Source organism: Crassostrea angulata, chromosome 5, assembly GCF_025612915.1.
Source record: "Crassostrea angulata isolate pt1a10 chromosome 5, ASM2561291v2, whole genome shotgun sequence".
NCBI classification, from domain to species: Eukaryota; Metazoa; Mollusca; class Bivalvia; order Ostreida; family Ostreidae; genus Magallana; species Magallana angulata.
This window is the reverse complement of record NC_069115.1, coordinates 29,780,845-29,797,250: the sequence shown is the minus strand read 5'-3', so window position 1 is coordinate 29,797,250 and position 16,406 is coordinate 29,780,845. Positions and strand designations below refer to the sequence as shown.

The 16,406-nt window shown below is 34.2% G+C and overlaps 1 pseudogene; it reads left to right on the top strand.

Annotated features, from left to right (window-relative positions):
- Positions 1-574: 574 nt before the first annotated feature.
- Positions 575-9,914, top strand: LOC128185289 (uncharacterized; annotated as a pseudogene).
- The last annotated feature ends 6,492 nt before the right edge of the window (positions 9,915-16,406 follow it).

Sequence of the window (16,406 nt, the reverse complement as noted above, 5' to 3'; positions counted from 1 at the left end):
CACAATAATTTGCAAACACATCTAATGACTTTTGTAAATCAGGCGCAGATTCAGATATCAAGACAGTGTCATCGGCATAAAAAAGTAGACAGAGTTTCAACATAGCAAATAAATCATCCTGTATTTGAAGAGAAGGACAAGTAAAACCCCCTATCTGTCTATAGTCTATAGTCTCCAACTGATGATCAGTGCGGATTAATAGGCAAAACATACACACAGGTGTGAATAAATAGAGATACATTTGATAATCAATTTAAAGATTACTCAAGATTTATAATTAATTCAATAACAGGTCACACCTCAATGTCCGACGGTCAATGTCTGATTAGAATTTATTAAAACTGGAATTAACAATAGGACACTTGAAATAAGCCATTTTCACACGGTGACAATATCCTCTTTTATCACCATGTAAAATGTATATTTTTTACATGTTGCGATCATTTTCTTTTGTTTTTAAATTAGCTTGCTAGCAAGTAAACAAGAGTTATGGTTCTTGCAACGTTGACAGTATATGAGCTTTTTAAAAAAAAGTAAAGTTTATAACTATCCAGTAATAAACTTTACTTAGAAAATGCGTAAGTACTCAAAACTGGTAGAATTATTTCCACGAATTCTGGTCACATATACATTTGTGAATGATAGTCCAGAAAACTGGTAAAATCATTCCAACCCCCCCCCCCCCCCCCCAACTTTTGGTCATATATAAATTATTATAGTTAGAATACCTTTCAAGCAATACCGGGATTGTACATGTATTGTTTTTCATTTTTTATACTCCGTATTTTAAGATCTCCATCCACCAAAGCTGTCCCACTGTCCAACGGATATCTATTCAGTTGTTGGAGAGCGGATATCCTGGACCGTCCCAAAAGCCACGGATAACGTAGGTATCCGGGACCTTTGGCTGGAACCGAGGGTTTCCGATGCCTCTCGGATTGGTCCCGGAGAACACATGTTTCGTTACGTGGCAGAAGATTGGCATGGCAACAAGGCAGAATGTCCGTTCCTTGTCAGCGTCAAAAGTAGTTAATTATTTCGATGTACAAGTATTGTTTTAATTATTCAAATCATTATTTGTTTGTGGAAATTTTTTTACTCTTTATTTGTCAAACACTCTTACACTTATTAAAAAGAATGTAATTTTCATGCATACTACTGTTTAAAACAAGCTTTGCTAAAAAAAGACCCGCATTTTAAATGAAAACTTAATTGATCCACCACCTATATCGACAAGATTTTATTTGTATGAATCATGCGTATGGTGCTTTCAAATCTAAGCGTTAAGAATTTTAACTACATGTATTTGAATTATAACTTATAACGCCTTTTTATTCCCCAGAAAGTGGATGGCCTACCGAGCTGAAGTCCAGAATACAAACGGATACATCAGTAATCATCGGTACAGTATTGAACACCATTAATGTGCCTTTTTAGTTACATAGACACATTTGCCTGTATATAAGACAGTCACTAGTAAATTTCACTGTAGCATTTTTGCATAAATTGTCATCATGTCAAAAGAAAAACACGTCACTGTTAAGGCCATAAACAATTTTTTAGAGTTTTAAAAAAAAAAAAAGTGTTGTTCCTCTTTGCAAATCTCTAAAGAAAACACCCGTCTGTCGCATTTTTGCTTATTTCTAACTTTTGTGGCGTGACGATCAAAAAATAATTTGACACTAATGACTAATACCCAAATACCCCCCCCCCCCCCATTTTTACATAACAAATGTAGAATCGAAATTCAACTTGTACATGTACTTGTTTCCCTGGACTGAAATGTCACACTTTCATTGGTTTAAACATAGCACGTAATTCAATTGTCTAATATATCTCTATGTTAGTTAAGTGAGAATTAATATTAGGCAATATGGCCTTCATTTCATATTATCTATTACAGAAACAGTAGCCGTATGAAGTTCTTAAAATATTTGGAGTTGCTGCCCTTTGAAATTCTTTAAAACTAGAGTAGTGTCCCTTTAAATATTGACGTCATATTGTTTTTTCTGGAGCAGAACAAAATGGCAGCGTTGAAATTTGCTCAAATCTCTGCAGGGGAAAGGAAGAAAACGTTTAAAATTGAATAGGAACAAAACATTGTAAGTTAACATGGGTGAAGCGAAGATTTTTAAAAAGTATCTAAAAGATGAAAAATATATTGAGTTGATCAATCTCACAAACGCCTCGGCTTCGCCTCGCCATCTATGAGATCGATCAACCCAATATATTTCTGTAGTCATTCAGTAACAAACCTAATAAGTATTGTTATACTTTCATGTTAAATACTGAAATCTGATTGGTTAAGACGCAGTTAATAATATTTTCTATTACCCTCATCGTTAGCAACGCACTTAGCAACGGGTAACATTAAAAAATGTTACATGCGCGAAAATTATGCGCGTACGGTTCGCTGTAGAATTCACGTTATTCCTATATAAAAGCAGTAAAATTTTCTTAAAAATTAAGACATTCAGTATAACAAAATAAATAGTGCCTGTTTGGGAGGATAACAGTTGAAATTGACACCCCTCGAAAACCATTGTCAACCTCCGCTTCGCGTCGGTTGACAATGGTTTTCTCGGGGTGTCAATTTCAACTGTTACCCTCCCAAACAGGCACTATTTATATAATGTTAGTGGGGGCTTGCACGATAAAGAAATCCATGGCATACACATGATGATATTTTTTTTTCTTACAAATCCGGTAATAATGCCAATATGCACACACTGACACCCAGAGAGAGAGAGAGAGAGAGAGAGAGAGAGAGAGAGAGAGAGAGAGAGAGAGAGAGAGAGAGAGAGAGAGAGAGAGAAATCATGTTTGTTACATCAGTCTAAATTTACACATGCAATATGAAAAAGCCAGGTTTTCGGTGCTTCTGTACTTTGATTCTAAGCAGGAATTAAAATATCTTAAAATGGTAGCAACGTTGACAAATGATACACACCATTCTGATATACGAAAGATTACGCAGGATACACGGACGATCACTAATATATTGAATTTTTTACGAAACATGAACGATTACAAAAAAAAAACCGAGCAAACACTGGCGTCGGAAGCAAATTGAAAGTGGGGGGGCTAGACTAATCCTCAAAAATATTTAGAAAAAAGTAATTTCCAAAATCATGGAAATCCTAATCCGTGGGGGGGGGGGGGGGGGGGGGGGGGGGGGGGAGTACACCTATACTTCTAAAATAACCCAATTTTTTTTTTTCAAAATCATGAGATTCCTAATCCGTGGGGGGGGGGGGGGGGGGGGGGGGGGGGGGGGCTAGTATCCTTCTGATTCCAACTTCTCAATCTTTCAAGGTATATTCAGGACAATAATCTTTGCTGCGAGAAAAAGTGGGGGGGGGGGGGGGGCTGAACCCTCTTTCAAGCTATGTTTCTAATGGTTATGTATAATTTTGCAAATTTAGCCCCCCCCCCCCCCTCCGACGCCTATGGCAAACGAGCGATCCACCTCTGAAGAAACTCGTTGCGACAGTGCGTATTCATAGTCACTGTAGCTGTCTTGCGAATGCTTGAGTTGCGCCCCTTGCAAATTTACATTTTTAATGAACACCTATATTTATTTTACATCTAGGGATATTTTCAAAGTAATAAATGTGCTATTCTATCTAAGATCAAAATTGATAAAAATCAAATATTTTAAGAAAATATGCAGCATAAATATCTTAACGAGGCCGAGTACAGAACGAGTACGCACGCTTTCGCGCAGCGTTTCATTTGTATTGTGACGTCATCTTTTTGCTTGGTTGACGCCATGGCGTGATAGTTTGAACTGCAGATATTCAGCGAAAATTGTTGAAAATATCTCGTTTGATGCGTAAAAATAATGTTATATTGTGGAATAAACATAAATGTCTCGAAGTATAAGCTATATTTGGGCTCGGGTCGAAAACGAGAAGAAGGTTCAGCAAGCCCAGCCCTCTGTCACGTTTTCTTAACCCGCCTAAATATAGCTTAATTCATATATTTCAAGACAGTAACCATGTATTTTATATTAATGACCCTTAATATGTGATGTTATATATTTTTTTATTACTTAAATATGTCTAAATGTTTTAATAATACTATATAGATCACCTTTTCCGCCTTTGTCAAATAAAAAATAGCCATTATCTGACGAATCTGGGAAATTGGGCATACAAAAATCAATTTTGATAAGACCCCTGGAACAAACCAGGAAGTAAAAGGTTTTTTTTATTTGACCATTTGATGCCTTTTAGCAATAACTTTAATATGTAGAACAGAAAAAGAAATCCCTAGGGCAGAAGTTTTGAAAAAATGTAAAAAATATGCAAAATTGATACATTTCAAGCAAAATCCCATAGGGTCCTATGTTAAAGATTAACAAACTTTGAGATGACCCCCTAAACAAACGGTGTGGTAAATGTCTTATTTTTTAATCTTAAAATAATAATTATATCAGTAGAAATTCATGTTAAAAGTTTCATCCAAAAATCTAGGGCAGAACAAATTAGACCCGGCCTCGTTAAGTTTGGACTTGTAAACTAAAGTAAACTGTTACAGTTGCTTCAGCTCTGTAGCTCTATTGCTAAATTGTAATATGGAAGTCAATATTTCTAGTTTTCTACTTTTTAGTCTTATTTCAAAAATATAATCAAGAAAAATCACCAACGTTATTTAAAAAATCATTAACGTTACATTGTAAAAGGTATTTGCCTAAAAAGGAAACAAATCGAAATGATTGAACTTTGACATTATGACGTTATTCATTGTGTGTCGTCATTCATTGTGTGTCGTCATTCATTGTGTGACGTCACAGAAGCGTTATTGATATAGTGTTCACATTTGAAAAACATCGATTTCGTAGCAAAAATGGTAAGATTTTTTTTATACATGTATTATATACTGTTCTAACCTTAATCGATGCTTCTATCGTCAATTTTGAGGTGAAATTCTCAAGGCATCGATGTGTTTTGCTGAAAAAATCTAAACTTCAATTTTTGGCCGGACTGTTCTTGTCTTTTTGAAATTTTTATATTAAAGTTTTCCTGACTAAGCCTCGCCAGATTGTTTCAATAACTTCTTTTGTAATCAAGTGTATACCGTACATGTGTACAATTAAATGTACTACAGTATATTAATTCATCTATTTTCGCTAATAAGTTCATTTCTATTTTACATGACTGATTTAAAAATAATTAGTTGTAAAACATTTTCCATCTTTTTGGCATACATAGTTACATAATTCAACATATGCGCGGATCGAGAAATTTTTCATTGGGAAGGGGTTGGGGTTAATTGGATGTTGGGTCCAAATTATAATAATATGAGAGCTTGTTTATATATTTTGGTACATGTAAGTTTACTAGGATGAGGCTTTTTTTCAAATTTTTCGGGACCTTTCTTCTCTAAAGGTTTGCCGCTCGCGCATGCTAAGGGTTCATTAGGATTAATATTATTAGATGCAAAAGACAGTATTATAATCAAGAACGGTGCATACTTGCAGATTCGATTTTTCTGGAAAACGAACAAAATCGCTTGACATACTATTAGAAATTTGTATAAATAGACTTTGTACGATTTAGGTATTCACTTGAAGAAAATAATACATTGTAATCGTTTTCGGAAAACAACTATAATATACGAAGGAGGGTTGGGAAGTGAGAAACTCATAAATAATTGTCACTCGGTCGAATCCCCACCCCACCCCCACTTTCCTAAAAAAAAAAACCATGGTTCTGCGTATATATTTTAAAACTCTAAACATAGTCGAAATCGTTAAAATATCTACAATGATAGTGGACATTGTTGAATTCTTAAATGTCTGTAAATTTATAATATAATTGATCATGCACATACTATATTAGTTTGACATCGCCCATAACTGTTTACATGATTTTTAAATAATAGGATGAACAGAAAACCGATGACTTAGAGGAATTTTTTGACCTCAATCAAGAACAGGCCGAAGAAGATGAGAAAAACGAGAGCATGAATGAGGATGTTGACAGAGGTAGGAAAAACCGAGTTTATTAATTAGCAAATCACAAAAAACAACAACAACGTAACCAATCGCAGCTTCTCGGGCCTTTCCGGCAAGCTCGGAATTTTCCGAGCTTGTCGGAAAGGCCCGAGAAGTTGCGATTGCAACGTAACGACCGGGTTCGTAATTCCGCTGCCGAGTCGCTTATGTCATTTATATCAATCACTAACGAGTGATACAGGCACGTAGCATTAAAGGGGGCGGGGGCTGGCCTCCCACTTTTTTTTCGCAGCAACTAATTTTCTTGAATTTACATATGGAAAATATAATTATCATGGAGCCCCCCCCCCCCCACACCCCAAGTAAGTTATTTGGAGCATGTAAAAAATTGGATTGAAAAAAGAAAATGAAGAGTGAAATTGAAGTTATAGATATACCCCTCCCCCAACGGATTTTGAAGATTTTGGAAATTTGCTTCTTTTTTTTTTTTTTGCTTGTGAAGAGTTTTTGGGTGAGTCTGCCTCCTTTCAAAATCGATGCTACGTGTCTGTGATATCACTTACTTGTAATCAAACAGACAAAACGAGTTACCACGTTATTCAAAGAAGTGATAACACTTATTAAAATTGGTTACAACCAATTAAAATCAAACCAAATGGTAATACTTGCAAAACAATTAGTTGATGTTACTAATGGCTATTAAAATAAAAGGAAGTGCAGGGTATACGTATTACATATTCAAAAAAAGAGAAATCAGTATTGATTATGTATAACTATAACTTCATAAACTTTTTTTTTTAAGATTTATCTCTTCATAAATACAAGAATAATCAACTATTCATCAATATTATCATATACGGTTATTACGTAACAGGCGATGACGTCATCTCATTCTCATCAGAGGAAAGTGTGTTTTTCAGTTGTGACGAAACAGATGAGGGCAGAACAGGTAGGTTGAAGCTTTCATCAAAAGGTTTGCAATAATTATTCATTAATCAAATCCGTTCCCACGAGAGAAAAAAATTAAGAAAGTTTACTAAAAAAATTTCTACAATGAACTTTTGGTAACTTGTATTGCAGCAGCTGAATGTGTTGCAAAAAAACGAAGATGCCAAACAAACGATAAAGGGCGTTCTAAAGAGCAACGGTGTCACCAACACAGTACGTATACATGTATTTTATTTGTTATTTACATGCGGTCGGTTTGAATCATTATATTCGTTGAACACCAATTTTCATGGCTTACCTTAATTGCCAAGTTTATCTACCAGAACAAATGTTCATTGAATTATGAATGCACCTGCTAATTATTTTCTTGACTTTTTTCCAGGTAGTTGAGGATGACGTTGCTAATGCCGAAGCAAATGAGGCAACACCAAAATGCGTTGAGGTAAGACAATTCTAAGATTTCTATTAAATATTTATTTTGTAATTTATGAAATTAAATCTCTCAATCAAGTACATATTTTTCATTGAGATTACTGTGGAATCATTAAAATTCGTAGGGACCAATTTTCGTGGATTGTTTAAATTTAACAGGTTCTTTGGGAAGTGATTTCGTGTATTCTCGGATACTTACAAAAGGAAATATGACTTTACAGTCCTAATTTATTTATTCGTAGAGGAAGTTATTTCGTGGGTGAGCGGTGCCCACGAATTCCACGAAAATTGAACCACCACGAAATCTAATGATTCCGAAGTATACACTCTTATCGAAAAGTATCAACTCAAATGAAATACAATCCTCAAATTTCGGAGATTGAGAAATGATTGAAAATAAATTACGTCTGACCTTCAAGCATACAACTAACGCCTCAGTATAAATTTATCAATTATCTACTGTAGGGTTCACATGCTTTTTTTTTCTTTTTGTGATTCATACTTATATTTTGTTCAGATCCCTTAATTTTTAATTATTTTTTTTGGGGGGGGGTGGGATTACGCGATGGACAGTTATAAGTCTGTCTCAAGTTATTGCTTCCATCACTTTTTGATAATTTTTAATAAAAATACACATACCTGTGAAAGAAATATAGTTAAAATCGTTAAATGGGAATATATCCAAGATATCTTCATAGAACAATTATCATTTCTCACTCATAAAAGTTCACAGGAACGAAAAAAAAAATCTTACGGAGATTATAATGAGGAAATGTTTACATCTTTTCTCCATTCGGAAGTACTTGGGATACCTCGCGCAATTTTTCAACGTTATCATCCGGGCTTATTAATGGTTGATGCAATGCAAAATCCGTGTAGACTTTCTATTTTTTGGATGTGTATTGAAACCTGAAGCGATATCGGGGTGTTTCAAAACAGATAATCTGGACATTTTTCATATTAGTGCATGAACGTAGTTTGAGCACAAAGGTATTTATGATTATCGAATTATCAAGCAAAAAGTGGTGGAAGCAAAAATACGGGACAGAATATAGAAGTGAATTATCCGCATTTTAATATACACATTTCTCTAACGTTTAAAATCATACTTTCAAATTGTTTAGCCTACATATATGAACAAAATTCAAATACCATTACTGAATAATGGTAATACATCATTCATTAATGCATTGATTGTACTTTAACTTTTGACTTTGCGTGAATTACCTCGTGATTGATTAGAACTTTAGCTACGAAGAGAGCACGGACTGCACGGGATGACGTCAGACTACAAAGTATCCGTAGTAAAAAGTTAGAAATATTGGAAATTTGTTGCATCCTCTATAAAGCGTGCTTTCTTTCTCTTATTTATAAAAAAAAAATATTGAAAAAAAATGAGAGAGAGAGAGAGAGAGAGAGAGAGAGAGAGAGAGAGAGAGAGAGGCTATGATTGTAGTTAGTATTTTTATTTACAGAAAACAAAATGCAGGATTTACATAACGTTGTGTAGGTGAAACATTTTTTTTATCTGCAATGCAGCTGCATTAGTTTGTCCCCGCATGGATCTCCGAAAAAACCGTTTCACTGTTTAATGGTCAGTTGACAAATTCTTATAAAAGAAGCCTAAATATTAATCTTTTTTACATTTTTTTTTTTCAAAACAGGAAACTAGAGAATCGAACATTTTGTACACCTTAGAAGTTCCGTTTAACCAACCACGGGAGGTATGAGTATTCAAATTTACAGAAATTCTTTATGAAATAATGATGTAAACCCCCACAACTGGTAATATTGAAAAAGAAAGTTGCCAATTTTCATGTACTAGTACGCTCGCTTTTTATGAGTCTAGCTAAATATTATCAAAAACTGGTCTGAAATAACTTGGTCTTTCAAACGTCTCATATATTACGTATTACATATTTTACTGGTGTAAGATGATAGTTAAATTATAATACCATCTTAATTACATGACATTGTAACATGACATCGATTTTTTTCAACAACAGGATCGGTTTTACTACATTATCCAGGTATTTTATATATGAGTCCATAAAGCTGATTTATGATGTATGTTGTTGTTCAGGTGAGCAATGTGGCCCATGGGTTTCTTGTTTTCTTCTGTTTGTTTTTAGAGCTGCTGGACAATAGTAAAGAAAAATATTCTAGATTGCCTGTGTTGTTGCTGCACACCCTCCTCGTGTGTTGCGTGCAACGCAAGGATCAGAGAACAAGCAGCTTCTCAATTCGTGACAGTCCCCCAGTGCTGTACCACGCATACTCCTGGGGGCAAAGTGAAAATTGCCATAGCCCCAGGAAAAACTGATATAACTCCATATATGGCTTCCCTGGGGATCATTTCCCTGGAGGCCTATATGGAGTTGGAGGCCCAGAAGAAGACCCGGGAAAATGTCAACACGACACAGGAAACCAAAAGAGCCGAGAGAGAGGCCGAATTCATGCAGGTATTTTTTTTAATGAAATACTAGCATAGTAAATTATTTATTCTAACTTGCATGGAAATATATTTTCTTTAATCCATCTTCTTTACTTGCATCTACAGCTCTTTTTTCTAAAGTATACCAATGTAAAGTATACCAACCGTCTGTTGTTCTTTATTTCTTTCCTATCCAGATTATTGAGGATATTACACCAAAACGTGTAGAGGTAAGCCATTTCTAAGAATTCTATTCAGTATTTAATTCTATAATTCATAAAATTCAATAAGGCAATCAAATTCTTTATATATATATTAGTTAGTGTACATTTTCAATAAAATCTGAGCAATTATTCTAATTGACAAGTATCAAATAAAATGAATTCCAACCTTCACTAAGGAGATTGAATAAAAAATTGAAAAATAACTGAAAATAAGTCACGTATGACTTTCAAAGACATCAACTAACATAATGCCTTAGTACATGTATAGGATTAATCAATCATCCACTGCGGGAAACACTTGCATTCTTTTCTTTCTTTCCTTTTTCAGGTGGTTGAGGATAAAAATGAAAACGCAGAAGCGAATGGCGCCGCACCAAAACGCGTTGGGGTACGCCATTTCAAAGGATTCAATATTTAATTCTGTATCTCAATAAAGTCAATCTTTATATATATATATATATATATATATATATATATATATATATATATATATATATATATATATATATATATATATATATATATATATATATGATGTTGCATATTGTTCAGTTCTAGGGAATGATTTTGTTATTCATATTTAACATCAAAGTTCTTTATTTCAGAGGATGAGAAGATTTCTTCAACGACTTTTCTGTTGCAGTGGGTAAGTACTAGTATATTACAATATTACAAATACAATGTTCACGTATTATTAAGCACTGGTAATAGTGTAATAAATAGTTATACTTTTTTACCTATAATAACCTAATCTATAACATAAATGTAATTTGTTTAAGTTGTAGTATTAAGTTTTCATCAAGTAATATATGAAACCAACGGTTTTCCCTAAAAATCACGAAAGAAAGTTAAGATCATGTTTTTTATGTTACAATAGTCACAGGCAGCTCTTACCCATAAGGAATAACCAACTCTTTCAAGTTTATTTTAGATGCTATTCAATTAAGGTTTTGACTCCCAAAGTGACCTAGATCAAATGACATACAACTCAGTGTCTGCAGGCCTAAAAATCTTGCCCATATGTACGACGTACATTTAGCTAAGCTATCAGCATATGCAAGTGTTAACACACTTACGATTATTTGCTATCCCTTCCCTTCTCTCTATGTGATATAGTGGTGACATGTCTGCACTTGGTTTGCTTGGGAAGAATATCAGCACTGCTGTTACACAATTTAAAGCCCTATTATAAGAGCAAGCATCTTTCTTTTGCGAACGGGGTTTCTTTCAGCTCATTATAGAAAATTTGACATACTAAAAGCTATTTGTGCTCATGTTTGGGCACTTACAGTAAATTTTTATCATACAGAATGTATCTTCTTATGCTTATCCTAGTGTAGACAATACTAGTATACATTTCCTTGCATTCATCTTGGAGCCCACAACGAACTCTTTATGCCCATCCTAGAACACAGAATAAATTTCCTTGTGCTCATGTCGTTGAACATATGGTTTCATCCTGGAGAACACAGAGAGTAAATCTTTTTGTACTCAATACATATATAATGGATATCTCTTTGTGCTCAACGGTGAGCACTAACGATTTCCTCTCCCTATTTTTATGCTAGGACACACAGGATACTTTTACGTCTCCTTTTGCTCCTTGAGTCAAAGGAGCTCCCTTTTGACTATACACGTACAGCTTAGCACCGACAAGCGCTTTAACTTGAACCCATCCAAAACCTCCAAAGTTACCAATATCGTTACTCTACAATGGTTCCGGATCCTACCTCTAATTTTTGTAGAGGTCCATGTTTGCTCTGCTTCTGTTTTGTATTTTTCCTTTGGACGTTTGATTAAGAACACTGTTCGTTATCGCCACATATCATCTATATCATTTGCTTGTTAGGGTCTTCCGTTTCCAACGGAAGACCCTCTTGTTTTTCTTCGGTTTCTTTTTATTATTATTTTATTTTTTATTTTTTTTCTGACTCCTTCTCGGCTTTATATCTCAAAAAGTTTTCATCCGATTTCAATGAAATTTTCAGAGCTTTTGTAAAGTTACCGTGCCTCAAAGATGTTAAAGTTTCAGCATTTACGTCACTTCCGTTCAAATTTGGCGGCCATTTTTAAATTTAAAAAAGTGATTTTGTCCGGAAGAAATCTCCGTGAACTTTAAAGATATTGCTTTGAAATTTTTACTGATGATAGATGTATCAATTCTATAATGTACTGGGGGGTTTAAAACTTTGTTCATCAATTTTGCTCAAAACTGGAAGCAGTTCCAATTTTTGGAAATTTTCATTTTTTTAAACAAAATAAGACAATATTACAGTCTTGTAGAACTTGCCATGGTGAATTCAAATCTGAAATCCGTTTTAAAATCGGACGATGCATTACAGAGATATCGGGGTTTAGAAATTGATTTTTCCGGAAATTTTGATCCCGCGTCCTTGGTTTAAAAAATAGCGTAATGTTCAATGTAAAATTAACTCGTAGCAAAAAATTATTGTTAAGTCGTACTTGAACACATTCGGGTTTTTTTTTGTTAAGTCGTTGTTGAAATCAGAAAGGTTTTTGTTAATTCGTAAAATTATTTGGATTTTGTTAAGTTGTACCAGGAATAATTCGATTTTTTTCATCTTTTTATTTAATTACTCTTGTTATTGGTTTAAGAGCTCTGCTTCTTACAGGAACTTCCAGCTTTACCTCCGACATTAACGGAAGACCCACTCGTTGCTTTGCAACGAGCTTTGCTCTAGTTTATTTCTTTTATTCCAGATTCAGTTTTGTTGTTGTTTTTTTTCCAGAAGCAAATATGGACTATGTCTCTTTTATCAGAAATTGTACATTTCCTGTCTGATTCCTGAACAATTTTATTAGGTACAGAATAGATGCTATGAACAAATTCTATTTGCGAATTATTATTTTTTTTCACTTTTACTTTAGGTGCCAGGAAGATTAAAGAAACAACACGAAATAACGTTACGGAAGGGTCGTGGTGCATGTGTGATATAATTTATTTGGCATTGATTCATCAAATTTTTGCTGCATTGGTAATTTTTTCCGGGAACCCAATTCAACAGTGACAGATTCCTTTTATTATCTCACTGAATTTGTTCATAACGAAACTTTCAACAAGCCATCTGGATTTCAGGACCAGTGATAAGTATGCCAGTTCCGCGTTTCACATGATTTCTTAGAATGGAAATTTTACAGCCAAAAAGGAGATAGTTTTACATGCTGGTATATCTTTTACAAAGAACCCATCAAAAGATAGCAACAGTCTTCAAGAAGAAGTTTCTCATTGAAAAACATCATGTTCAGTCTGAATTAGTATGACTTATATAATTCCGATATACCATTGTGTCCCACTTTCATATTCAGATGTGAGCTGGAATAAAAATCTTTGGATTTATTTTAATGACGTTTTCGGATTCCAAATAGTCAAGTTAATCAATAAACCCCTCAGCTTGACTTCGTGTAAAAGATGAGAATACAGAAGGAAAAGTCCGTGCCAGTGCTAGCCATTGCATATTTATTTTATCCAAGAAGTCCTGTTTATGATACAGAATTCACACCTAATAACAACTGCTTTCCAAATAATCCCAAAAGGACATTATAGCGCCCCAGTTCATGGAGATGTCACACATGCACCTAGTGAAAGTTTTGAAATTCAACTCTTGTTGATTTTTACTACAGTTTGGCTGATTCTCCAAGGTTTAACTCAAATCCGTATTTTGAACTCTTTGATGTTTCCAAAGGAAGTACGTTGGTTCCATAAATGGAAAACAATGTTTTGCTTTTATGTATTCCTTTGTTCCCTTGAATCTTGATCATTGAATTGGATATGATGACCCCCCAAAAAATTAAAACAGAAGATCATGACTAAAATTTAAAAAAAAAAAAAACTCTCTCGGAAATCTAGCTACCCATGAAAAAGTTTTGTTTGTGTTGCCTCCAAACAACTTCCTCACCAAAATATGAATTCAGTTCCATTTCCTATGCCTCTTTTGAAGCCACAGGAACTGTGCATGATATTCCATTGTCTTTACATTATTGAGGACCTTCAAGTGTATATAGAAGGGGTTATATCTACCTGGAAAATGGCTTTACTCTGAATTATCAGAACCAGTGACTCGAAATATGCTCGTATGATTACTTCATTTTGAGTGACCAGCTGGTTTTATAAAACGATCTACGGAGCCACCCCTCAGGCCATGACAGACAGAGTTATAATCCTCTCTTTATCTTCTCCACTATGATGAGGCCCACATCGAGATTACTGTCACTGATACTGATGATATGAAAGCGCCTCAAGTTTACAGAGCCTGATTAAAATAAATGAGGACTTGTTTCCTGTAAACATTTCTGGAATAGTTTCTGCGTTGCTTAACACCAACAGCATAATTATGATAAGGTCAGTTTTACCAATATTGAGTTCTAGTTCTACGCTAGAAAAATCTAGGCAGATTGTTAAAAAGATTTAAGTTTTCTTTCTTAATCGAAAATTTTTTGGAAAATATTTATTGTTAACTAAGATTAATGAATTTTGGTTTATAATAAACATACATTTTTTATTCAGTATCCAAATTTTGTGAGCACTCTAATATAAAAAAAAGTGTAGGATCAATAAGAAAATCAAGCACTTAAAGATTTAGCCCAATTAGGCTGCTTTTGATTGTCAACTATTATTAGGGATAAATGACATCACTCACAGTATATGTAGATCTTGGTTATTGATAAAATTGTGTTTTAATTTATTTATTTCAACCATGTAAACTATGCTTTGTTTGAGTACAATGCATACAATGATAAATGATTCTTTTTTCCAGGCATTGCATGAACGTTTGACTCCTTTTAATATTGTATGTCAAATATTCTTAAAAAAATAAAAAAGTGATGTTTTTATTTTTTAAATTGTTACTGCAGACTTGAATTATTTAACAAGTAAACCAATAGTTGATTTTATAGAGATATCTCATGGCAAACAAAGACGATTTTATGGATGAAAAACTACCACAGACTCAGTTTAGGTGTTGAGTGTAAAGGTGCATAGACATTTTCAGCGTTGGGAAAGATACCCTTCACTGATATCGGAAGGAGTACGCTTCATGGTTAACCAATGCGGCAAGTTAGCAAACTGCATGTAGGAACTATGACATTGAACAGAGATGTCTAAAAAATTTCTACAAAGGATGAGGGTAGTGGGGCATGTGTCCTTTGTTGAGACCTTCAGCATGAAGAAAAACAGCCACTTCACTGATAAAGAATATGATGCTCACAGATCCCCACAGTACCTAGCTAACAAACTAACAAAATGATAGGCAATTATAGAAAGAGATCTGTGAAAGGTGCATCAAAAATTTTAATGTTGATGAAAAAAAACGATATCTTATCAATCCGATACAAAGTCGTTTGTAGGTCTAGGGACTAAACTACTGACTGAATGTTAGCCAAGAGATGAAGCCAAATGTTGCAAGACCCCTGAATATTTTTTAATGGACATATATCAAGAACAAAAGCATACGGAGATGAAAAGTAAGCATGACATCATGTAGCATCTTAGATTTAAAATTATTTTTAGCAAATACAAGAAGCAAAGGCACGTGAACCATGCATACATATCTAAAGTGTGCAATATTGGTTTCTGTAATTTTATAAGGTGATAGTGTCTCTTGATGGTTAAAACCAGCCCCCCTTGCCATCACACAGCACTCAAAGGAAAGGTCTATGAGAAGCATATGTCCTCTCCCATCCCTCTAAAAAAAAAAAGGCCTCTACCCTCTCACAAGAGAAAAAAATCCCTCTGCCCTTCATTAGGAAGATTGCCTTATACCTTCATTTACTGAGAATATGCCTTTATCTTCCCTTGACTCAAAATCAGTCTGGAAAAAATTAAAAGATTAGAGTTTGCAATATTCCAGGAGAGAAAAACTCAATTGCCCTTGTTGAGTTGTCATGACTTACATGAAATCATGCCATTATCATTCGTCCCGTAACGCACTGAACTGTATTGTAATCCATGGAACAGAAGCAGCGAATCTAAAAGTCAAGGGAAAAGATAAGAAAGGAAATTATACTGGATGAATTTGTATTATGGTAAATGTTTTCTTTGATTTTGCAGGTAGGAAGCATGTTATTAGTTATTGATGTTTGTTTTTTTCTGATTTGTTATTGGTGTATGCATTCATTTTTATATCATTCTCTAATTAAGCTCAATGAAAATTGATTATAATAGAAATTAAAGCAAAGTAGATTTAATAACCTTTCATGTCATAGTTATCATGACGAATTCTGCCGACTTTTAGCTCACCGTATGAGGGTAGAGCTGAACATGTCCTAAACTGTAGAGATTTATGGCATGATGGAAAACCTTTGCTGATATGTAACTAGGTATAAAGCTCACATATTCTCTTTTAGTACCCAGCTAGCAAACTAGATTGAATCATACCTTTGTGCAGAT